The sequence below is a fragment of the Euprymna scolopes genome, chromosome 5, assembly GCF_053919585.1.
Source record: "Euprymna scolopes isolate OS-2025 chromosome 5, ASM5391958v1, whole genome shotgun sequence".
Lineage (NCBI taxonomy): Eukaryota > Metazoa > Mollusca > Cephalopoda > Sepiida > Sepiolidae > Euprymna > Euprymna scolopes.
Genome location: NC_136486.1, coordinates 23,753,849 through 23,780,789, shown reverse-complemented (window position 1 = coordinate 23,780,789; position 26,941 = coordinate 23,753,849).

Below are 26,941 nucleotides of genomic sequence, written 5' to 3'. Positions count from 1 at the left end.
TACAGCGAAGAAGAAGAAAAAAAAATTCTAAAAAACGTGACTAAGGAAAAGACAGAAATAGAAGTGTTATACACGTGACCCGAGAGTGACAGAGAAAGACGTATCCTAAAAATGGCCAGATAATAGTAGAGTACCACGTGTTCGACACGGTAGAGTCTTGTTAAGCACATTGGAGTGCGAGAAGACATGAAGAAGAGACAAGGCGTTATTCTGGAAGTACCTGTAAATAAATGTCTGTTGTTTCAACTGAAAAAAAGTGAGTAATTTTTTCTTTGTCTTTGCTTTTTATTGTGACTGTCTACATACAATGTGTGGGTTCCAATATTGACATGTAACGACTGTTAGATTTTGAAAGTTTGGCACAATCATGTTTTCTAAATTGTCCGATATTATTCTGTTACCAGCGACGTCGTCTTCGTTACTGTCGTCATCAGACAGTGGAAATAGTTAGGTTTTTTTTTTATTTTGTCAATTCAGAGGTTTTGATTTGCACTTGTATAAAATAGATGATGCCTTCTTAGAGCTTAATAGCGTGACATTACCTAGCACGTTGTAGACTCAGTCGCAAAGTAGACAAAGAACAGGACAAAACTTTAACTAGCTTTTTTTTGTTGTTGTTTTTGCACAACGACATTTATTGCTATGGCTGTGACGTCACCCACGTCTCAAACATGCTTCCTCCTTTTTATAGTCTTCTTCTTTCTTACTGTGACGTCATTTCGATAACGGCTCAGTAATTGCATATAGCCGTCGGCGTTATGTTACAATAGTACGTAAAAGGATCGTGTTATTATGATGGTTTCACGTGTTTTTCTGAAAAAGAACAATAAAGCATGAATTTGACCCCAAATCCATGAAGTATGCCCCATGACGATTGTAAGAATTATTGAAACGATAATAATGGGATCTTTAAAAAAATATATTGTGAACTTCTGATTTTTGTCCATCAACCACTACTCTTATAAGCCTATCAGAGAGAAATGATTCAATAATTGAAAAGACATTTCCAGCTATACCACAGCTTGAGATCTTGTAGAGTATATCTTTATGCTATACTCTATCAAAAGATTTGATATGTCAAGAGTAATTGCCCTAGAAAGGAAGCCTCCGTCGAGAGATTCGCTAATCCTATGAGATATAACTGTTAGCACATTTGCTGTAGATCTAGCAGAACGAAAACCATATTGCATGTCACTGAGATAATTTTTGCTGAAATGGTGACTCTTTTGTAAAATAAAAAAGCATAATATATACATGAATATGTGTTTGCAATCTTGAATAACATGTTATAAATATAGTGATCAAATTCTCTTAAATATTCCATCAGATAGACCACAAATATAGATGGGAAGATGCATCTGACAAAATCTTTTTTCGGTAAGCAAAGACCTGTGCAATGTAGTAATCTGCTAATCCTGTTAAAAGTTTCGCGAAACCTTGTTTGCAAACTTCCAGAGATTATTTCATTATCGACGACGTCATTGTCGTCGCCGTCAAACGTGTGTGTGTATATATATATATATATATATATATATATATATATATATATATATATGTGTGTGTGTGTGTGTGTGTGTATATACATACACACACACTTTCTTTCGTTATTTTCTCTTTTCTATTTTTCATTCGATTATTTTTGTACGTTTTATTTATCCTTTCTTTTAACTTTCTCATCATGTTCACGTGTTGTTCAACCAATTCTCTAATCTTCTGTGCACGTTCAAACCTACAACGAGTTTAAATAGATTTTTGCCGCGTTGTTCATCAATTCTTGTAATTTTATCATCTTCCCTCAAGTTAAAGACATGATAATTTATCAACACATCAACCAAAAATAACTCTAAATAAAAACAAATAAGTACGGATACTTTTACCAGCGTATTGCGAAGATCCTTACAAAAGGAGAAGATAATACCTGGAAAGATGGAATTATTATCACAGAGCATACACTATCCATCTATCATATAAATCTCAGCTGTGTGTTTGTGTGTTTGTATGCCCAGCTGAAAGTCAAAGAATAGAAAAGGAATTACTATGAATATGATATTATTGGAACCGTCAATCTTTCGGGTGCATAATATCGAAAGTGGAGAACAAATATTTATTTTTGCTATCTTAACGATTGCAAATCTTATAGCGATCACATAAAATCGTCTCCTAAATGATTTAAACATTTGAGCATGCGTGAACACCATTCGTCTCTCGCATGCGTTAAATGTTAAAAAAAAAAACGTAAAAATGTTATGACGGTTGCTGTCGCCGATTGGATTGCCCCATAACTATTAGTTTTTAGGTTCACACCCGCCTTACGGCGGGCGTTTTTTTTTTTTTTTTTTTTTTTTTTCTTCTTTTGAATTTAAATAGGGTTAAAAGTTGTTCTTAACTGTTTGATACTTTTTCCAGATTTCGTAGCAGTGGGCCGACATCAGTGGATTTCTTTACAAACTGATATAAATTATTGCATAGTAAAAATAATTAAATAAAAAAAACAGTTGCAAGTTTAGTAAAATATCTTTCTATTTTGATATTTTTATATTTGATTTTATTTCAGTTTGTTAAGTTTTTTCTCTCCTCCCTTTCAAGAAGATATACAAAAAATTTCTGAAGTTTACGGATTGTACTGAGATAACCACCTTCAAAGTAACTCGGTCGTTGCAACGGACCGTGAAGCTTTCTAAAAAAATTACTATCCACGCATGTGTAATTGCTGTTATTCTTAACTTATAATTAAATTGGATAAATTTGCAACGTCATAACGTCCTTGGGCTTTTGGCCTAATGGATAACGTGTTCGCTCACGGTTCGCGTCCAGCACGGGTCATTTTTTTTTTTTTTTTTTTTTTTGATAACACATTAAGTAATAATTATTCTTAAAACATGAAAAACGTTTATTTTTTGTAAAAAAACAAACAAAAAAAAATCTATTTTTTTTAATTGAATTATTTTCAGTTTGCTTTATTTCTATTTTTTTTTTTTTTTTTAAAATGAAGTTTACAGACTGGAAAGTAACACAGCCGTTGCAACGAACCGTAAATAGAAATCTTTCTTGACTGAGACAGCATTTAAGAAATTCGTTTTAATTGGGATATAGTCATAAAAAAGTCTGTAATGTCCTGAGAATAGTTTCTTCTTTTTATATATCTTCGCCAAAATATCTTGTGGGGACGTGGTCAGGTACTTCATTTTTGGGAAATGTCTTTATCAGTTTTTTTTAAGTAGGATTACCGTATCTTTTGGTTTTTAAATTATTACATTTAAGTACAGTTACCAACTCCCCTTCATATACTCGGATAGAGGCGGGGGTATCATATTGTCCACGATGGAATATATATATATATATATTTATATATAATTATTTTTTTACTATAATAATTAAATACCTACAGACACTAGTGTTTCATCCTTTCGGGATTCTTCAGTGCAGGGTGCCACGATTACTACCAGTCGAACGATTCGAACCCCGCGACATCTCTGGCTCGATTAGCGGAGGCCGTATCCATTCGGCTACCATTAACCGTGTGAAATAGCGTTGAATTTTAAACATTTTAATTTAAATGTTCATTACGTCACCAGACAGTGATCAAATCGTTATACGATGATCTACGCATAAGAGCTAAATTGACCGACTTTTAATTCAACTGAAAGTGCTCAACGATAAGAAACGAATTTCTTAAAGGGGCTGTCATAATTATTTTTTTACTATAATAATTAAATACCTACAGACACTAGTGTTTCATCCTTTCGGGATTCTTCAGTGCAGGGTGTCACGATTACTACCAGTCGAACGATTCGAACCCCGCGACACGAGACATCTTTGGCTCGATTAGCGGAGGCCGTATCCATTCGGCTACCCTTTTTTTTTTTTTTTTTTTTTTTTTTTTTTTTTTTTTTAATATATATATATATATATATATATATATATATATATATATATATATATATATATATATATATATACTTGTTTATTGTTATATAAACATGCTCACATCCCGCTGCTACAAATAGCCACTTGTTTCAATCAAACAACAGATATCATCAGGCAGCGACTTGACTATTCAAAAGTTCAATGAATAATGGATTTTTATTTTAGGTAGGAACTCTTTAGAAGTTGGAGTTAAAAAACTTAAAACACAGGACTTTAATTAAATAAAAAAGTAAAAAAGTAAAAAGGGAGAGGCAATTTAAATAAAGTTAAAAGATTACAATGGGGAGAGAGTGATTGAGAAGAGAAAAAAGGAATAGAGACAGAAATAGAGAAAGAAAATAGAGAAAACAAAATAGAGAGAAAAAAAGGAGAGAGAAAATATATATATATATATATACATACATATATATATATATATATATATATATATATATATATATATATATATATATATATATATATATATATATGTGTATAAGGAATGAAAAAATGTACCAGCGGTGGTTGACGTTATGTTTAAAGAAAAAATAGAAAAAAACGAATGAAATTATTAAAAAATCAACGTTTCGTCCTTGTCTCAGAGGACATCTTCAGGATAATTGAAATAAAAATGTGATTAAAGAAAAAGTCATAGATCGTGCGAAAAAAGACAGTTTTTTAAAATCCAACCCATGTCGGGAAAGGACGCACACATATTCGTCCTTTCCTGACATGGGTTGGATTTTAAAAAACTGTCTTTTTTCGCACGATCTATGACTTTTTCTTTTATCACATTTTTATTTCAATTATCCTGAAGATGTCCTCTGAGACAAGGACGAAACGTTGATTTTTTAATAATTTCATTCGGTTTTTTCTATTTTTTCTTTAAACATATATATATATATATATATATATATATATATATATATATATATATATATATATATATATGATATGGAGAAGAAAAGAAAAAAGATATAAATGGTTATAATAAAGAGAATAAGAACTAGAAGGAAAAGGAAAGAATAATGAGATCTAGTTAAATAGAGAAAGAGAGAAAGTAAGAATTTGACAGTATATAGAAAAAGAAAAAGAAAAAGATCTGCGTGTCAACCAATTTATGAACAATTATACAATTCAGTAATGAAACATATTATTACAAATACAAACAGAAGATACAATCCAAGCGTCAGAAATGAACGTGTCAAAAAAGGCAGTGAATGTATTCAGTTAGCATATTTATCCTCTTACATACGTCCACGAGTAAAATCAACGCAATTCAAACATACGTCTACCATTAATTAGGCCCTTTATGCTAAATGATATAAGTTTAAAGTTTTCGCGTTTTTATTAGATAAATATATGAATAAAAGAAGAAACTAATGATAAAACAGTATTAAAATTATTATTAATAACAATAAACATAATAGTAATGATAATTATAATAATAATAATAATAATAATAATAATAATAATAATAATAAAAACAGAATGAAATTAATATTTATTATCTTTTTAATATAACATATTTAGCCATAAGAGGGGATTAAATAAATTAAATAGGTCCAATAATTATAAATAAAAAACTACTAATATTTATGTATATAAAAAGAATACAATACAAATATATATATATATACACACACACACACACATATATATATCCAAATATACACACACATACACACACATACATATATATACATATATATATATATATACATATACATGTACATAAGTAAAGGTGTAACTATACTATTAAGTTGGAAGTTTAAGCTATTTAAGTATAGATATAAAGTCATATTAAATCACAAAATAATGCATTCAAGACCAGATTACTAATAACACAGATACAAGTACACTTACCTATAAATATATAAATATATTCAGGCAAAAGAAGTAATTAAATCAACGAAATACTCAAAAATAGCGACGCACAGGTAGATAGTACCCAAATTAAAAATAATAGGATACATATGTATATACTCACAGAGAACCAACCGACATACAAATAAGCATATATATATATATATATATATATATATATATATATATATATATAATCTTTTGTATACACATACATACAAAAAAAAACCCCCAAATATATGCACACAATCAAATACTAATAAACAACAACGCACACACACATATATATACTCACACATAAATATGTATAATTTACATAAATTATATATATAGAAATACATAAGAATACAAATAATTTGGCAAGAGTACAGATAGATGCATACACACATAGAAACATACAAATGGATTGAATAAACATGGGAGGGTATACCAAATAATATAGAAATATATAGATCTAAGTACACACGGTCATAAAATAAATACATAGACACATACATATACACATAGACACACAGGTATATAAGATAGGAGAAGTAAAAAATGAAATCAGGAGAGGAGAAAGTATATTAATAGTATTTTAATAAATTATAGAAATCAGTGACAATTTTTAATTTATTTAAATTTTATATCTAAACTAAATTGCTTAAAAGATGGGTTTTATAATGTTTGCAATTAATTGAATTTTCGTGCTTCTTATTTAATAATTTATCTCTTTCTCTAAAAGTAAGTATAAATAATTTCTCATAAAGACATAGGTAGCAAGGCGAGTTTAAAGATGAACAGGTTTTCGCTTTCTTTAAAATTTTCCAATTTACTATTGGGGAGTAACCTTGCTCTACTAGTTCATTGTAATATTTAGACAAGGAAGTTCTATTTTTGTACTCATTATTTTCAAAAGAGCACTTGTGACCGGTAAATCTTTCTTTAAAATTGTTATTTGTCATTCCTATGTAATATTTTTTTCATTCGGATTTTCCTTAGTAGAGATAGTTGCTTGGTACACTACAGAAGTAATTTGACAATTTCCTTTAAGAGGGCATTTTGATTTAATTCTACAGTTACAACTTTCGGTAGCAATGGGTGTGCTATTTTTGTTTAATATTTTGTTATTATGTTTTTTAATTATTTTTTCAAGGTTTTCATTACAGCTATAACTAAGTTTTATTGTATTTTTATTGAAAATTTTATGTAGTATGTTATTAATAGGGAAGTGCTTTTTAATTAAGTTTAAGAATTTCATTCCTAGATTTGTTTTAAGTTTCAGATTAAAAGGGGGATTGTACCACAGGATTTTTCTCTTACGGTTTCTATTTGTATTTGTGTTTGGGTGTGTTGGTTCTATGAACTCAATTTGGGTGTTTTTGTATCCACTATCCTTAAGGGCCCTGTTATAGAAATATTTATGTTTATTAAATGTTTCAAGATTGGAAGAATTGTCACTGATTCTTTTACTAATGGATTTGGGGATATGCCTAATGATAGATTTTGGGTGATTTGATAGGGGGTGTACATAAATTGGGTTTGAGTTTTCCTTCCTATATGGTTGGTAGATGCCTTTCCTTAAATCAAAGTTCACATCCAAAAAATTTACAGTTTTAACATCTGATATAATATCCACTTTTAATTTAATTCTACGGAATTCATTTAAGATAATCTTTTTGGTTCTTTCACATTTAGGGCCGTTGGATTCCTTGATGATCATCAGTCCATCATCACGATACAAGCCTATATCCATGACATTGATGTCTTTGGTTAAGTTGTATAGTATGAATAGACCTACTAAGTCTGTCATTTCAGCCGAATCCAAAGACCCCATGGAAATGTCAAACAGGTCATTTTGATCTTTTTTCAACCACTGATCATTTCCACTAATTAATGTAGTATTTCTACATGTCCGTATAATTTCAATTTCAGTGTCTTTTATATCAGACAGGAGTTTAGCAAACTCCATCACCTCTTCGAATAGTTCCTTAGATATGGAGGGATAGTAATTCACAATGTCGAATTGTAAGAAAGTACAATTCTTTTTATTATGTATATTGGAAAACCATTTAATGGTATCCGCTGTGTTAATCCATAGATTTAGTTTATATGTTGATTTAATTTGATAGTTAACTCTTTCTAGTATATTTTTACTTAATTTACCAATTAGTTTAGATATAAAATTTAAATGAATTAAAAATTGTCACTGATTTCTATAATTTATTAAAATACTATTAATATACTTTCTCCTCTCCTGATTTCATTTTTTACTTCTCCTATCTTATATACCTGTGTGTCTATGTGTATATGTATGTGTCTATGTATTTATTTTATGACCGTGTGTACTTAGATCTATATATTTCTATATTATTTGGTATACCCTCCCATGTTTATTCAATCCATTTGTATGTTTCTATGTGTGTATGCATCTATCTGTACTCTTGCCAAATTATTTGTATTCTTATGTATTTCTATATATATAATTTATGTAAATTATACATATTTATGTGTGAGTATATATATGTGTGTGTGCGTTGTTGTTTATTAGTATTTGATTGTGTGCATATATTTGGGGTTTTTTTTTGTATGTATGTGTATACAAAAGATTATATATATATATATATATATATATATATATATATATATATATATATATATATATATATATATGCTTATTTGTATGTCGGTTGGTTCTCTGTGAGTATATACATATGTATCCTATTATTTTTAATTTGGGTACTATCTACCTGTGCGTCGCTATTTTTGAGTATTTCGTTGATTTAATTACTTCTTTTGCCTGAATATATTTATATATTTATAGGTAAGTGTACTTGTATCTGTGTTATTAGTAATCTGGTCTTGAATGTATTATTTTGTGATTTAATATGACTTTATATCTATACTTAAATAGCTTAAACTTCCAACTTAATAGTATAGTTACACCTTTACTTATGTACATGTATATGTATATATATATATATATATGTATATATATATATGTATGTGTGTGTATGTGTGTGTATATTTGGATATATATATGTGTGTGTGTGTGTGTATATATATATATTTGTATTGTATTCTTTTTATATACATAAATATTAGTAGTTTTTTATTTATAATTATTGGACCTATTTAATTTATTTAATCCCCTCTTATGGCTAAATATGTTATATTAAAAAGATAATAAATATTAATTTCATTCTGTTTTTATTATTATTATTATTATTATAATTATCATTACTATTATGTTTATTGTTATTAATAATAATTTTAATACTGTTTTATCATTAGTTTCTTCTTTTATTCATATATTTATCTAATAAAAACGCGAAAACTTTAAACTTATATCATTTAGCATAAAGGGCCTAATTAATGGTAGACGTATGTTTGAATTGCGTTGATTTTACTCGTGGACGTATGTAAGAGGATAAATATGCTAACTGAATACATTCACTGCCTTTTTTGACACGTTCATTTCTGACGCTTGGATTGTATCTTCTGTTTGTATTTGTAATAATATGTTTCATTACTGAATTGTATAATTGTTCATAAATTGGTTGACACGCAGATCTTTTTCTTTTTCTTTTTCTATATACTGTCAAATTCTTACTTTCTCTCTTTCTCTATTTAACTAGATCTCATTATTCTTTCCTTTTCCTTCTAGTTCTTATTCTCTTTATTATAACCATTTATATCTTTTTTCTTTTCTTCTCCATATCATATATATATATATATATATATATATATATATATATATATATATATATATATATATATATATATATGTATGTATGTATGTATATATATATATATTCTCTCTTCTTTTTTTCTCTCTATTTTGTTTTCTCTATTTTCTTTCTCTATTTCTGTCTCTATTCCTTTTTTCTCTTCTCAATCACTCTCTCTCCATTGTAATCTTTTAACTTTATTTAAATTGCCTCTCCCTTTTTACTTTTTTACTTTTTTATTTAATTAAAGTCCTGTGTTTTAAGTTTTTTAACTCCAACTTCTAAAGAGTTCCTACCTAAAATAAAAATCCATTATTCATTGAACTTTTGAATAGTCAAGTCGCTGCCTGATGATATCTTTTGTTTGATTGAAACAAGTGGCTATTTGTAGCAGCGGGATGTGAGCATGTTTATATAACAATAAACAAGTATTATCAGCTCTTTTTATTGAGCACTATCTAACAACCTCGTTGAATTCATTAGTCCATTACTTTTGAATATAAAAACACCCGAGTAGAGAGAAGGGAGAGAATGTGTAAGTTCATTGCTTCACGATATGAAAGATATATTGAGCAGAACAGGTTATGGTTTGAGTTCATTTCATGCACTATCCGAAATCACCTCGGGTACCTTTACTTTTGTTAGAGTTTAATATTCTATGTTTTTTGTTAATTTTTTACTTTTAGTATTTTTGAATGTGTAATCTTATTTTTATATTCTACTAGCGGGGTACTCGGCGTTTCCTGGGTGTTTGGAGGTGTATGTTGGGGGGGGGGTAAGTCAAAACAAAATGCAAAACAAAGAATAAACGAACGATGTTAAAACTTCTTAAAAATATCGGAAAAACCGTGCTATATTTTAGATAGGATTTTCAAGTTTAATTTTATAGTATTTTTTTTTTCATTAAATTGTTAGGTGAAATGACAGAATAGTTAGAAATCCCCCTATTAAGAATGGCTTTATAAATAATGTTATTATTTCAGCACGGTAAATACACGGCACAAATACTAAATAATATTGATTTATACGGTTGACTAAAATTTAATGTAATCTTTATTTTTAGTTCATATCAAAACTTTAATTAAAACTGATTAGTTAATAAATTTTAAGATTAATTTGTTTTCGTATGTCTCCGGAGAGAATAGAGAATTTCCTATTTCATTTCTCATTTCAGTCATGTAAATTATTTACAGATAAAATGTTATAAAACAAACAAACACAAACTTTAAGTTTTAAATATATTTCAAAGAAATAAATTACGCCCGGTACTAAAATATTGAATTCATCGATCGTTTTAGTTAAAAAAAGAAATAAACTGTCGTGAAAAATGCTTCTAAAATATTTGGAAATACTCAATAAAAGGTTTTATTTATTATTAAAAGAACGGACTGAAAAATATATATATATATATATATATATATATATATATATATATATATATATATATATATAAAATTGTTTGTTTTGCAGTTTAAAAAAATTGAAATGAAATATTCGACTTCCTTCGATAGAAATAAAAGTTCAAAAACAATCCACTTAGTGTTATATTTGGTTGGATTAAAATCATCCCAATGTGCAATTATAATAATTATTCAAATGGGAATTGTTTTTATCTCTTTAGGGGAATAAAAAACAGGCACTTTTGGACTACTTTCATAAAATCACCACAGCCACAATCTAAGCCAACTAAAAATATTTTTATGGACACGTGATTGAAAACAGGAAACTTTAGACACCCTTTACCTCCATGTTGATCTGGTAATGACTTCATGCTGTCATGTTCACCGGCCTACTCTCTCGGTAGTCGTGGTTAGGGTGTTGCCTGGGCAAAAAATATAAAAAGAAAAATTACGAGCGCAAAAAAAAAGTGGCAGTAGGCAGGCAGGCTCGAACCCGTACCGCGAAGGAGGAAAAGAAAGTGAACAAAAAACGTGATGCGTTAGCCGTTGCGCCCATAGCCAAACTGGAAGGGGCATAGGTGTAAAATAAGGTAAGACAATCGAAAAGAGGCGATGACTTTTTGAAAATATCGGCGAAAAATAACAACCACTCCTTGTAGAAAAGTGTCCAGTTGAGGGTGAACGAATTAATTTTTTCGGCGAATTTTTCGATATTTGTCGTCCGAAGGGTCGGGCTTCAAAATGATATCAATCTTGTGAAAATCCGTCACTTCTGTCGAAAGTTTTAGGCAGACAAACGTACATACATGCATTTGAACAGACAGGTGAGATTTATATTATAGATTAAGTTCGTTTACAATTCAAACTCAGTCAACTGAACGATTTTTGCGACTACTTGTATATATATTTGCTTCAAAAGTAACGCCTCCTATTCTTTAACTCAAAAAGTAAAAATAATTACGAAGATGGGAGTAGCATTATTAAAATAGGTATTCTTTCGTGCTCCAAATTTTAATTTTCTACATAGTAACCACCATGCTCAATGCATTTTTTTCCAGAAATTCAATGGCATATCGCTACTTCTGACGCAGGTCCATGACAAACGTTTCTTTTTAAGAGTCTAACATCAACATCTGCAACAGAGAGATGATTTTCAGGTCATCAATGCAGTCATCATAATGCAATTTGCAATCCTCACAGATCCATTCGGACAGAATAAAAAATAGGAGGCATTAATTTTGGGACACTCCTTATACATATATATATATATATATATATATATATATATATATATATATATATATATATATATATGGTATCCCCAAAATATAATCACACTTCGAATGACGACAAAAACTATTGGTGAATGTACAGTTTAATAGAATAGCTTCGAATGCAACGGGCAAATGTAATTGAAGAATTACGTTCGGAAATGGTTAACAGGATTCTTAATAATACACTCACACTTCTAATGACCATAAAACCATTTTTATGGGCAAAGAGTGAAATACAATATCTTTGAATACAGAAGAAATATATAATTTAAGAATCATGTTTGCAAATGATAAAACTGATAATCACCCTTTTCCAGACAACGATGATAACACACACTAAGAGACTCGTATACGTCCTGAAACAGGTCATCGCAGTTCAATTTTTAGACATCCTGTAATCTTGGAAACATTTTCAACCTTATATGCAAAAAGTCTTTTGGATCAAAATCATTTGTTTGTAAGGCTTTCTTGTAATCACCGCATTTGTTTGTTTAAAACAAGTTATGCAAGTCTTAATATAGTCGGAGGGATCGTCAGTCGTTTACCAGGAAAACTTGTTTCAGGTAAGTTTAAAACCAACAGCATTATATCTCAAGATTCACCAGCAATGTCGATCAGACTCCAACTCAAAAAATAACAAAAACGTCCTGGATAATACATATAGTGTTTTTATCTTAACTTTGTTTTATTGCTAACCAATCTTTATACAAGTGATGGTTGTGTAGTTCTAACGAGAGAAAAAAGGTATATTTAAAAGAGTGTAGCCATCAACAATTGTGGGTTTTTCAGATTTTTATCATTTTTTATTTTAAAATATTAAAAAGTATTTAATATTTTAAAATAATAAATGATAAAAATCTGAAAACCCCACAAATGTTGATTGTTACACTTTTTTAAATATATATATATATATATATATATATATATATATATATATATATATATATATATATATATATATATATATATATATATATATATAGTGCGTTTGCAATATGTTGAATTTCATCACCAAGGTATTGGGGACTACATATTCTAAAGACACGTAAGAAAAAGTCAATGACCTGCCAGCTTTTATTTTATCACTGTGGTGTGAGTTTGAGTGTAAGTAATCGTTCTTATGTGTAGTTTTTTTTTCTGTGTGATGTGTACTTTGAACATAAGATCGTTTTCTGATTCTTCAAATTTAGATTACCTGCAACAACTACATATTTTAGATACATCGACGATATCCTTATTTTTCTCCCCGTAAATGCGCGAATAGAACAGCTAAAGAATAAACTAAATACAGTCGGACCCTCTATAACATTCACACGCATCCAAACAAGACAACTCCCTACCTTTTCTAGATGTAATTATCATAAGATCAGAAAACGATCTAATGTTGCATAAGACGATTAGTTTTACTAATCACATCACAATGATAGAATAAAAACTGGCATAGTCATTGGCTTTTTACGTGCCTGTAGAATATATAGTCCTCAATACCTTGGTGATGAAATTCAATATATATATATATATATATATATATATATATATATATATATATATATATATAAATAAAATGGTTATAATAAAGTGGCATTCCCGTCTGTTTGTTCATACTGTACGTCACAAATGACGTCATAGGAGATATGTATGTACAGTATACGTCATGTATGACGTCATATATGCTGACCACATATTTGCTGACGTCATATATGATGACACTACACAGATGTCATACATAACGTCGCAAAAAGTTTGAGAGAAATGCAAAAACGAAAGTGAACATTCCCGGGCAACGCTGAGTAGATTATCTAGTGTATATTTATATACATGTGTGTGTGTGTGTGTGTGTGTGTGTGTGTGTGTGTGTGTGTGTGTGTGTGTGTGTGTGTGTGTGTGTGAATAAAACAGGAAAAGGAAATCCTAAAATCTTAAGTTGTACCAACAATTTTGTATCATCTGAGAAGCAAAGAACAGTAGCCGAAAAAAAAAACATGAAATTACGCGATTAACTATGTGGTAAAATAAAAAGTCTGTATTGTTTAAAAAAAAAAAAAAAAAAAAGTCTGTCTAGACATTTATCTGCAGGGGAGAATTATTCGCGGCAATACGCGACCTTCCTGTCAACAAGAGTTAAGAGTCAGTGTAATACTACGCCGAGGGATATATGTAGATTTTATCGAGAACCAACCGCTGATCATATTTTTGACAAACACCGGACGCGATATTCTATCGGATAGTCATATCAACTAATAACTGATGAAAAAATTTTCTTAGTATAGCACACACACACACATATATATATATATGAGAGAGAGAGAGTAAAATGATTGATAATTTATAATTAAAATTAAAAATTGGTTTCACAAGGAAGAACAAACAAAATCAATAAATTGTACGATCGTTTCGGAAACGATGTTTTTATTATGACAGACAATAAGTCCTGGACAATAATTTTATCATTTGCTTTTATAAAACAAAGTCTCCTCATCAGCAAAAAGAGTGGGGGGGGGGGGTTAGAAACACCAAAAATAAAACTAGTATTTTTTAAATAAGGCAGATATATCTTTTAATCGCCCCCCCCCCCTCTTTAAAGCCCGTAAGTATCATCGTCAATGCATTCATTGGGATGCATATATGTGAATATATATATGAAATTCAATATTTTTATTAGTATATTTATATTATTATAGTAGATATATTTACTATTACATAAAAAGTACTTCGTGTCTCTGTGTGTTCGTTCCCTATAGACTCTAAAAACAGCCGGGCCGATTTGTTTACAATTTCACACGAAAGAACTTTATATGTCTGGGAGTGTTCTTAAATAGGTTCTGTATAGGAATGCATCTGATTCATTTCGAAAATCGATAATCGAAAAAATCCAATTAAAGTAGGATGTCCGATTTTTGACACATGTATACAACCTAACATCACGTACATTTGAGAAGTTTATCACCACACAAGCAGAAAGGTTCGACATATAAACGCAACAGTTTTTTTTCTTTTATAAGACTGGGCGCGTTCAAAATTAATTTTTTAGAGCAAAATTGAACCATGGAACTTGAGTTTTGTACGTTTAACTTTAATTCAAGTGATTATGTAAAAATAATTTTATAAAATCAACAGTTGGTTCTTTGATAAGACAGGGGCGCGTTCAAAATGAATGTTTCTGTTTAGACCACAATTGTACCTTGATACTTGACTTTTGCATGTCTAACTTTAAGTGAAGCCATTATTTACAGATATGTTTATAAAATTAACAGTATGTTCTCTAAAATGCAATATAGACTACAATGTATTGTGGACTAAGTCACTGTGGGGAGGCTTGTGAAGCTTCTTCTCGGTACACTGTGGCAGGGGGGGGGTTCCTTACTAGAGCAAGCAATCAATCGATTTGATTTAAAAAAAATTGGACAATTTCATCGATTTCGATGACAATAAAAGTATGAAAGTGTGAAACATATGTTGATCCTCATTACATCCCGGGCAATGTGGGGTCTCCCTGCTAGATATAGTATATAGGTATAATTTAATACCTTATTTAGTGTATGTAAATAAATAATTATTACTAAATAGGATTTTTATAGCCCGAACTAATTCATTACAATGACGGACTTGTATCTAAATATTGCATTCAAGCTTTAAATTTGTGTAATAAAATAGCTTCGAATGCAGAAGACAAATTGATATTAATATAGTTGTAGGGATCATCAATCGTTTACCCTAAAAACCTGTTTCAGGGAACTTAAAAACCAACAGTATTATATCGCATGGCTCACCAGCAGTGTCGATCAGACACCACTCTCGATAAAATAAGAACAAAAAAGTTCTGGATATTATATATAGTTCTTTGCTCTAAATGTGTTCCATTGCCAACCTATCTTGTTATCAAAAAATCTCTCTCTCATATATATATATATATATATATATATATATATATATATATATATATATATATATATATATATATATATATATATATATATATGATCATAAAATGCTCCAATGGCCCTAAATGTGAAAAAAGAGGAAGATAACCCTTAAGGAATTTAGAAGAATTAATTTAAAAGTGGAAATAGTATTAAATATCAAAACTGTTAATATTTAGACGTAACTCTGGATTTAAAGAATAAAATATATGCACTTTATAAAAAAGATAATACCGACCCCATGTACGTAAACCCACATTCAAACCATCCAAAATCCATAATAAAACATATCCCAAATTCCCTCAGTAAAAGAATAAACAATAATTCCTATAGTGTAGATATTTTAACACTCACAGACTGTTCTATGAAAAAGCACTTAAAGACAATGGTTACAAAAATACAAAACTAAAATATAGCCGGCCTACAGCTAATACTCAAACACGCAGAAATAAAAGACGGAAAATTATATGGTTCACACCCTCTTTTAATTTTAATGTCAAAACAAACTTCGGAAAAAATTCCTTAATATCGTGAAGCAACACTTCCCACCTAATAATATTCTCGATAAAACTTTCAATACAAATACGGTAAAATTAAGCTACAGTTGCAGTGAAAGTTTAGAAAAACAATAAAGAAACAAAATATGAAAATTCCATTAATGATCGAAAGTATGCACATCGTAGCAATATATGATTATATTTGCCTAAAGAAAACCAAAAATAATCGTTCAGAGTATACAACGTCAAATTAATTTAATTTAATGAGTAACATTTTTGTAAAATATATATTTATACCTGTTGTCTATGTCCCGGCGTTGCCGGAGAAAGTAGAATTCCATACCTAATCTGGACTAGCCGTAATGAATACAGAGCCAACAACGTTTAAAATAGATTGCCAGAGCTTTCTGTCATTTTTGTCGATGTAAAGTAGTATTAGTTACGTTGTGTTCATATCGAAGTGTCTCTCTCTATATATATAGAAAGAGAGAGAGAGAGAGAGAGAGTGTGTGTGTGTGTGTGTGTGTGTGTGTGTGTGTGTGTGTGTGTGTATCGTCGAGTGTGTATATATCGCGCGTGTGTATATATCGCGCGTGTGTATATTGCTGTTGGCATATGACGGATACATTTTAACAAGGGGGAAACATTTATATTGTGGGCAGACATTTGTATTCTGGGAGATACATTTATAACAGAGCTGCGAGTGATAGGCATTTATACAGTTCTTTTAAACACCGAGTGGAAGATTCATCACTTATGATGATGGTAGACACATAAAACTTGAGAGTTATACAAAGTTCATTTACAAAAACACATTCCCCTTTCAGTTGTCATGACGACGACAAGTTTACAAATATAAATGGTGATTCTTTATTCTTCCAGCTGATTGATTGATGAATCAGGAATTCAAGTTCTTACGATTACATAATCTCATCTACCCCCCCCCCTTCGCCCCCAAGAGGCGTCAGCTCCCAGTCTGACCGACTCGATTCTCTCTGAGTCTCTTCTTACTAACTTACTGTCTGCTGACTCAGACCCATCTCAATATATTGGAAACTCCCTTTCCTTATGACGTTAAAGCGTGGCCAACAATGTGATTCCTTCGCGTGTTCAAATTACATGTGCCTAGTTCACGTTTGGTAACAAAGAAATTCCTAAATAATTATTTCAAACTTGTATTGTCCACTCTTTTAACTGACATATTTAATATCCAGTTATTTCTAAAACAATGAACAATCGCTACATTCCTAAATTGAACATTTATTATCTTTTTAAGCTCTTGCTTGCTGGAGTCGATTCTATCCTTTTTCAAATATCATTTTCAAATTTATCTAGTTTGTTCTTTTACTTACTGGAGTCTGTCCCTTTTTCATGTAACAGTTACTTAAAAATACCATGATTAAGAAGTAAATAAACAAATAGTTTATTGTTATATTTATTGTTTACGACGTTAATAATTATTAAGTTTTACTTAAGGAAGAAATTGTAATGAACAAAAACTTGGAAGTTTCGTTTGCAAATGCCTAATATAATATAAAAGGAACTTTGTCGATGTGTCTGCGAGTTCGTTTCCTATGGACTCCAAAACGACTGCGCCATTTGTTTTTATTTCACACAAATGTACCTCATGTGTCTGGGAGTGTGCTTGTATGGGTTTTAGGTTTGTACTGCAATGTCTCCGATAATTATCGAAAATCGATAATCGTTAAAAAAAACATCAAAGATGGAACAGTCTCATTTTGACCGAAGTTATCACTTTTACAAAGGCTTACATCACAAGTGCATTTGAGAAGTTTTATCACCGCACAAACAAATGTGTTCGGTGTATAAAACCAACAGTAGGTTCTTTTATATTACAGAGGCGCGTTCAAAATGAATGGTTCTGTTTAGAGAACAATTGAACCATTAAACTTAACTTTTGCATTTTAAACTTTGATTCTAGCCATTACATATAAAAATAATTCTATAAAATCAACAATGCTATGTATTATGGACTAAGTCAGTGCGGGGAGGAATGTAAGACTTCTCTCCGGTGCACTATGATGGGTCCCCAAATAGAGATAGTAATCAATTGATTCGATAAAAATAAAACATAGGGGATTTTACCAATTTCGAAAAAAAAAAAAAAAAAGAGAAATATGGAAGGGTAAAATATTCGTTGATCCTTTAAAAATCCCGGGCAACGTCGGATCTCCCTACTAGTTAAAAATAAAAAGAAACACCTAAAACGTTATTTGAAACTGTACATTTTAGAGATAGTGGTGGAAAAATTACGCCATCATTTAGTTTTCAGTGTATTATTTATTTAATTATTTTTAATAACACTTTTATTATAAAGTTGTTTTTTTTAAGTACTTTATATTAAAAAAGAAATAGTTTATATAAAAAAATAATCTTTGTTTTAAAATGCTTTTTGTTGGAAGGGGAGTCAATTACACAAAAGAAGCTGAGGTTTTTAAATTATTTATACTGAATTTGATAACGATGCAACTTAATATCGATGTAATTTAGTATGTTTTAGATTTATTGATTATTGAATTACGATATTGTATTTTATTGCGATAGCATTAATTACCACACGCCGTATCTGCAGAACCAAGTACATTTGAGCTGTTTGTCGAATTTAAAGAAATGTATACGAAAATCTTTCGTCTGGATTTCTTAAAGCAAATACAAATAGAAAACACTAACGTAAGAAGTGCACCTACTTGTTTGACGAAATGCGACGAGTGTGTCGGTTTAAATAAATGCGATTACACAGAACGTATAATTATCAAGCAGTCGAAATCAAAGAGCATGACTGTGAGAATCATGGAATATACTGGTCCTCTAAAAAAAAAAAAGTTTCTCTTATGTAAACAACTGACCCAGTATAGAGTGGTAGCGTTTCAGTAAACCATTTATACAGAGAGAATATGTTTGCTGTCTTCTGTTTCGAAGACGTTTTGGAGAAGAGCAAAAATCTCGAAGGAAATGTATCTTTTTTTAATCTATCTATATATCTATAAAAGTGAACGTGTCTGTGTATCTGTCTGTCTGTGTGTGTACATTTCCCTACGCAATAACTCTGTCAATTTTATGTCCACAGACTGGAAATTTGATATACAGGGTACTGAGATTTGGGAAAATCGTTGTGATTGGGTTTCGGCCATAAATTTGGCGATTAAGGGGTCAAAGTTCTACGATTTGACCTTTGATAACACTACCAAACTCCTCCGCCAATTTTGAGTCTAAACACTTGAAATTTTAGATATAGGTTCCTTGGACATGGATCTAACTTACTTTATTTGAGCCTAAAACAATAAATTTTATGGGGTCATAACAGAAGTCAAAGTTAAAAAATTGACCGTTTTTTTTTTTTTTGCTCAGCATAAACCTCCGGGCAACGCCGGGCACCCATGCTAGTATATCTATAAAAGTGAACGTGTCTGTGTGCCTGTGTACATTTCCCTACGCAATAACTGTCAATTTTAAGTCTACAGACTCGAAATTTGATATACAGGGTACTGAGATTTGGGAAAATCTTTGTAATCCGTTGCCGGCCAGAAATTTGGCTGTTAAGGGGTTAAAGTTCAATGATTTGACCTTTGAGAACTCTACCAAACTCCTCCGCAAATTTTGGGTCTAAACACTTGAAATTTTAGATATAGGTTCCTTGGACATGGATCTAACTTACTAATTTTATTTGAGCCTAAAACAATAAATGTTAAGGGGTCATAATAGGAGTCAAAGTTAAAAGAATTGACCTTTTTTTTTTTTTGATCAACATAAACATCCAAACACCCGGGCAATGCCGGGCTGAAATGCTAGTATTTAAGAAATAAGAAAATGTTCTAGTAGTGAGTTGAAGAGATTTGCGTAATAACTCTTAGGTTATTTTCCGATAATGTTTCAGGGGGAAAATCGAGATCATTTTATTATATGCATGTCAACTTATATATAAAATGCACGTAGTCTGTGTGTGTGTGTGTGTGTGTGAGAGAGAGAGAGAGAGAGAGAGAGAGAGAGAGAGAGAGAGAGAGAGAGAGAGTTCCTTATGAAATCTAAAACGGTTAGACTGATTTTTATGAAATTTCATATGAATGTACTTTATGTGTCGGGGAGTTTAATCCCATTAAAGAAGGAGCAGGTCAACTTTTATACAGCTTAACATCACAAATGCATTTTGAGAAGTTTAATTATCACACAAGCAGAAAGGCCCGGCGTATGAAATTAACAATAGGTTCTTTGATAAGACAGGATCGTATTCGAACTGAATATTTCTGTTTAGAGTACAACTGAACAACGATACTTGACTTTTTGTATTTTAAACATTAATTCAAGTCATTATATAAAAATAATTTTATAAAATCAACGGTAGGTTCTTTACAATACAAACTACAAAGTATTGTGAAGTAAGTCCTTGCGGGGGGGGGGCTTCCTCTTTGTGCACCACAGTGGATTATTGACTAGAGCAGGTAATCAATCTATTTGGTTGACAAATAGGTGGTTTCATTGATTTCTATGAAAAGAAAAGTATTGGAAGTGTAAAACAATCGTTGATCCTCTTTCAATCGCGGGCACCGTCGGGTCTCACTGCTAGCAGATGAATAAATCTAAATGCGCTGTAGTGAATGTAATTTAATGAGTAAAAATACTTTTTGTAAATAAATTATTTATTTGAAATGTGATTTTCATTATGAGAAAAAAAATCATTGAAAAGGGTTACTTGTTTTATAAGAAAAGGAAATGCTTTACATATCTTAATGAAATCACGTAAGTGTTCTATTTTCGGAGCCTCGCAACGATTTATGCGATAATAAAACGTAGTAGTCGGTGTGAGGTCAATGGTTTGGGGTCATATTGAGGTAACCACTATAGGAATCGCTAGGACTGCTGTTGAGCTCTATCGTTGCTATAAAAGGCAAACACTACAGTATGTAAGACCAACATTAGATAAGGATTTGAAACATACAAAATTAGTGTGTTTTAACCGCTCAATAACGCTGTAATACAGTGTACTAAATATACACATAAAGCAATTATCATGACGATGTTCGCCTTTAGGGTAGTTAGAATTGGTTTAGAATGAAAAAAGTGTTTGATAAATATAAATCTGTTATTCCGGTAAGCAAGAATGTAAAAGAAAATATTTCCATTAGCCAATCAAGATGCTTCTGATGAAAAGAAGTGTAGGTATCAGTGTTCCAAAGGCGGAAAGAAGCTTTGTTCATGGAATCTGCGTTTAGATTTGGCCACAGATAGAGTAGAGAAAATTGTTGATAGTCGTTGTAGCTAGTCGAGTGTTTTCGTGAAAGTTTGGCAAGGGGATGGTGGCTATAGATTGGCGCTCAGACGAGCACTTGCCATGAAAATAACTATAGAGCAGGGACAGGCTGGCAACGTCTCTTCTGTGGAAACGAGGTTACAGAGAAGAGAAAAGGCATCACCCACTCGACTTCGAAGCCAGTTTTGAACTCTCTCAAGGAAATTCAATTATTTTTAGAAGTGCATATAAACACTACATCTTATACATGATTTTGCCATTGCTTATGATCTCACTCAGATTGTTCGCGAACCCACCCGTGTGCCCGATACACCCGGTCAATATGCAAGCCTCTTAGACCTTTTTCTCTCAACTTCCCCTGAGCTATGTTCATATTCCGTTCATTCTCCTCTAGGATCCTCCGACCACTCCGTCGTATCAGTTTAGATAAAAACGAAATGTAAGAAGCCCCCAGACGTACCCCTCCACCGTACTGTATACCGATACTCTATGGCCGACTGGGATAGCTTCCGTATATTCATATCTGATTTACCTCTGCACTCCATGTTTAAAAAGGATGTGTCCTCTATAGTATCAGATCTGACCGAATGGTTAATTGCAGGCATAGACCAATTCATACCATCTAAAAAATTCCAACAAAAACCTAACAGCCAGATATGGTTCTCCCCAGAATGTGCTGCTGCTATCGCGCACAGAAATCACTTTTTCCATAGCTACCAACGTAATAGATGCACTGAGACTAAAGCTGCTTTTAGGTCTGCCAGCAACCACTGTAAAAGAGTAATAAAAAATGCAAGAGAGCTATATGCCCAGTCTGTTAAATCCAAGGTAGCTGATCAGCGGCTTGGATCCCACCAGTTTTGGCAAATAACAAATAGGATCCTGAACAGAAGTGTGCGTTCTATCCCAACCATTATCAATGGACCAGAGGTCATCTCGTCAGCGTCAGACAAGGCCAAACTATTTGCAAAGAACTTTGCAGCTAATTCTACCCTATGCGACGAAGGCCATCAACTCCCCATATTTCCTCCTATAACACAGAACAAGCTAGGTAACATACAAATATCCGTGCATGAGGTCGCCAAGCTAATAAAGAACCTAGATTTCAGTAAAGCAACTGGACCTGATGGCATCCCAATTATAGTGTTAAAAAAGCTTCAACCAGAACTTGCTCCCATACTTACGAAACTATTTAAGCGCTGCCTTAAGGAGAAGTGCTTTCCGACTCCCTGGAAGACCTCATCAGTTTGCCCTGTATTTAAGAATTCAGGTGATAAGTCATCTCCCTCTCAATACAGACCAATAAGTTTCCTGTGTGTTATGAGTAAGTTGCTGGAATCCATATTAAATAGAGAAATAGTCAACCACCTCAGCAGGAATAACCTTCTTAGTGACACACAATATGGTTTCCGCTCTGCAAGATCTACCGCAGATGTGTTGACGGTTATATCCCACAGGATTAGTGAATCTCTTGACAAAGGCTTCCTTTCTAGGGCAATTGCTCTCAACATATCAAAGGCCTTCGACAAGGTATGGCATAAGGGTCTACTTCACAAGATTTCCAGCTACGGTATAACTGGAAATGTTTTCTCAATCATTAAATCATTTCTCTCCGATAGGCTCATAAGAGTAGTGGTAGATGGACAAAAATCGGAGGCCTGCAATATAAATGCTGGAGTCCCTCAGGGGTCAATCCTGGGCCCAACTCTCTTCCTGATCTACATCAATGACCTCCCTAAACACATACTTAAATTATTCGTTGACATCTATGCTGATGACACGACCATCTACGGCAACACATCAAAGGCTGTAAATGACAAAGTTCTCTCTGATTCTCTCTCCTCTGATCTCGAGCGCGTGGTTCAGTGGGGGAAGAGGTGGCTGGTTACCTTTAATGCATCCAAAACCAAACTGCTATCCTTACATCATCAACGCTCTGATCCCCATCTGGCATCAATTGTGATGGATGGCTCTCGTCTGGGTGAGGCCCCGTGTTTTGACAAGCTTCTCGGTTTGACCTTTACTCCTGATCTGAAATGGAACACGTACATCAAGTCTGTTGCCAAGGTCGCTGGAAAGATGGTGGGATCCTTCTACCGCTCCAGAAGATATCTCACTACGGATGCAATTCTCTATCTATATAAAAGCCAAGTACGTCCAAGGATGGAATACTGTTGCCATATCTGGGCAGGAGCTGCTAAAAACAGCCTATCCTGCCTTGACAGAGTACAAAATAGACTTCGTGGCTTAGTGGGGGATGCCCTTTTCTCTACCCTGCAACCTCTCTCCCACAGAAGAGACGTTGCGAGCCTGTCCTTGTTTTATCGTTATTTCCATGGCAGATGCTCGTCTGAACTCCAATCTCTGGTCCCCCCTCGCCAATCTTTCACGAAAAACACCCGTCTAGCTGAATCCACTGTGAAAAATTTCCCCCACTTTATATCTGTGCCTAAATCAAAACGCAGATTCCATGAACAAAGCTTCTTCCTTAGAACTGCACGCCTGTGGAACTCTGTTCCGTCTGCCTGCTTCCCTCCGGACTACAACTTGGATGTCTTCAAGTCCAATGTTAACAAATTCCTAATGAACCGCCCCCTTAAGTAAACATTTCAGCAAATCTCCTCACTAACGTAATGTACTTGCAATAACCCTTATCCCTGAGTGGCTTCCGGGCCTTGATAAGTGGTGATCACTGTGTAAAAAAAAAAAAAAAAAAACTACAATAAGCGTTAAAGTATTTATAGGAAACCCCCTCTAAAAATTATTGTTATTGCTATAATTTAAATCGTTCAAAAATAAATAGTCTCCTTCTTATGAAAGTAATAATCAGATATATATTCTTTAAATACACAAATTTTTGCCGTTTAGGAGATTTCATATTTTAAAAAAAGGGTGCCGGGTGATAACGTGCATACACAGAAAAAGTGTCTTAATGTTAATAGATTAACGCCCAAATTTTTTTTAGTTAATTTGTTTGGTAATCATGTTTAGTTTGCTCCAAAATATTAGGTGAAATAGTTATAAAATTAATTCTATGGTGTAAAAAATATTTCTGAAAAAACTAACTGTTTAGTAAATATTAAACATTTTTTGTGTGGTTCTTAAAGGACCATGGGCGTTAATGGGTTAATTATATATATATATATATATATATATATATATATATATATATATATATATTAGCAAAAGTACCCGTCGTTGACTGGGTTCAAAAACAGCCTACAGAAAATGGACTCTGATTTATTAAGGTATGATAGGTTATGAAAAGGAAGGGTTGCAAATTTGGGTTGAATTTGGGGGTATCAAAACCAAAGCAAAATATGATGAAAGTAAAAATAAAATAGATAAATCCCATACACCATACCTGTTCACACTGAAACACTTATCACAATATTCTGTGGATCTATATTAAAAAACCTTGTTAAACTTTGTGACATATTTCCATTCTATGAAGGTCAGGTGCGAACGAACACCCGATAATTTTATTATACCCTATTTCTTCAAACTGAAACATAATTATCAAAGTATACTTACGCAGATAGATATGAAAAGTCTTTATTAAAGTTTGTGCCTATTCCCATTCTATGGAGGCCAGGCGCGAACGCAGACCCCACAATTTTATTATACCATCCCTATTTAAGTTAAAACATACTTATCAAATTATTCTTATGTACATTTATATCAAAAACACCTGTAAACAGTTTTTTATAATTTTAAAATTTTTTATTTCCATACTTTGTGGACTACCCGCGAACGCAGACCCCACAATTTTAATGAACCACCGTTCTGCCAGATCAAATATACCCATTCCTGTGTCTTGATATATCTTCTATCATATGTAATCAGTTTTTTTAAATAGTCAACTATATAGGAGCCTATTCGTGACCAGACACACACACACAGCTTTATATATATATATATATATATATATATATATATATATATATATATATATATATATATATATATATATATATATATCCTGGCATTGAATTAAGTTTAAGTTATAGAAATATAATTAAGTAGAAAATAATGGAGACAAATGTGATTCTATTCGTCCTTTTGCATAAATTAATGGAAAAATAATTCAATGAAAACAAAAATCATCCGATTAATGATCCAAGCAGAAAATTTAAATATGAAAACGAAACACGATTTCTTTAGTCAATTTAATGTCGTTGGAAAATAATTGGCTTTTGAAGCGTAGATATATTTCGGTGATAAAACATTGCTTTGATGCGATTCGCTTTTGGATGAAGTCTATTTAAGCATTAGTCGCCATGACAGCGCCGTAATGCATTCAATCCTTATCAGGAGTGTCCTTCTTCTTAAATATTCTTCTTAAGAAAAATTAAATATCGAAACTAAAATAACATGAATTTTTTGCTCTTCCACTGTTAGCATTAGCATGCTAGACACTATTAAATAAATCAATACATGAACGAAATCGATTTTTTAATAAGCAACAACACTACCAGCAACAACAACAACAATACTACTAGCAACAGCAATACCACCAGCAACAACAATAATAATATCCACTTCCTTTTAAAAGGGTGATCAGGATGATAACGGTCATAGCGACAACCGTATTAATATAATATGTAATGAAGATTTGCAGTTCCAACAAACCACAGAGTGAAGATCAAGGAAACAGAGGAGTAAAACAAATACACGAACTTGCGAGAGAGCTGAAAGGAATATGGAAGATGAAGAAAGTCAAGATAACACCACTAATAGTAGGAGTACTAGGAACAATAGCAAAAAACTTTGAAAAAAAAAATGAGAGAGATTGCAATCAAAGACATAGCTGAGAAAATTCGACGTATCACAAAAATGAAAACGGCTGAAATATTAAGGAAACCACTTGAATGTGGAGATTAGCACACAGGAGCTACAGGTACAGGCAGAAATTGCTACAGATCTAAAGCACAAAGCATCACATGGAATCATGAAAACTGGAACTGTATAATTGTAAGTTCACCTCCTGCGCCTCTGTCCCTTCTTTTGTGTGTGTGTGTGTGTAAAACTGGCTTCACACCAAATAAATGAGGAAGGTCAAGGAGGATGGAAGGACCGAGGAGAGAAAGCACTAGCCAGAC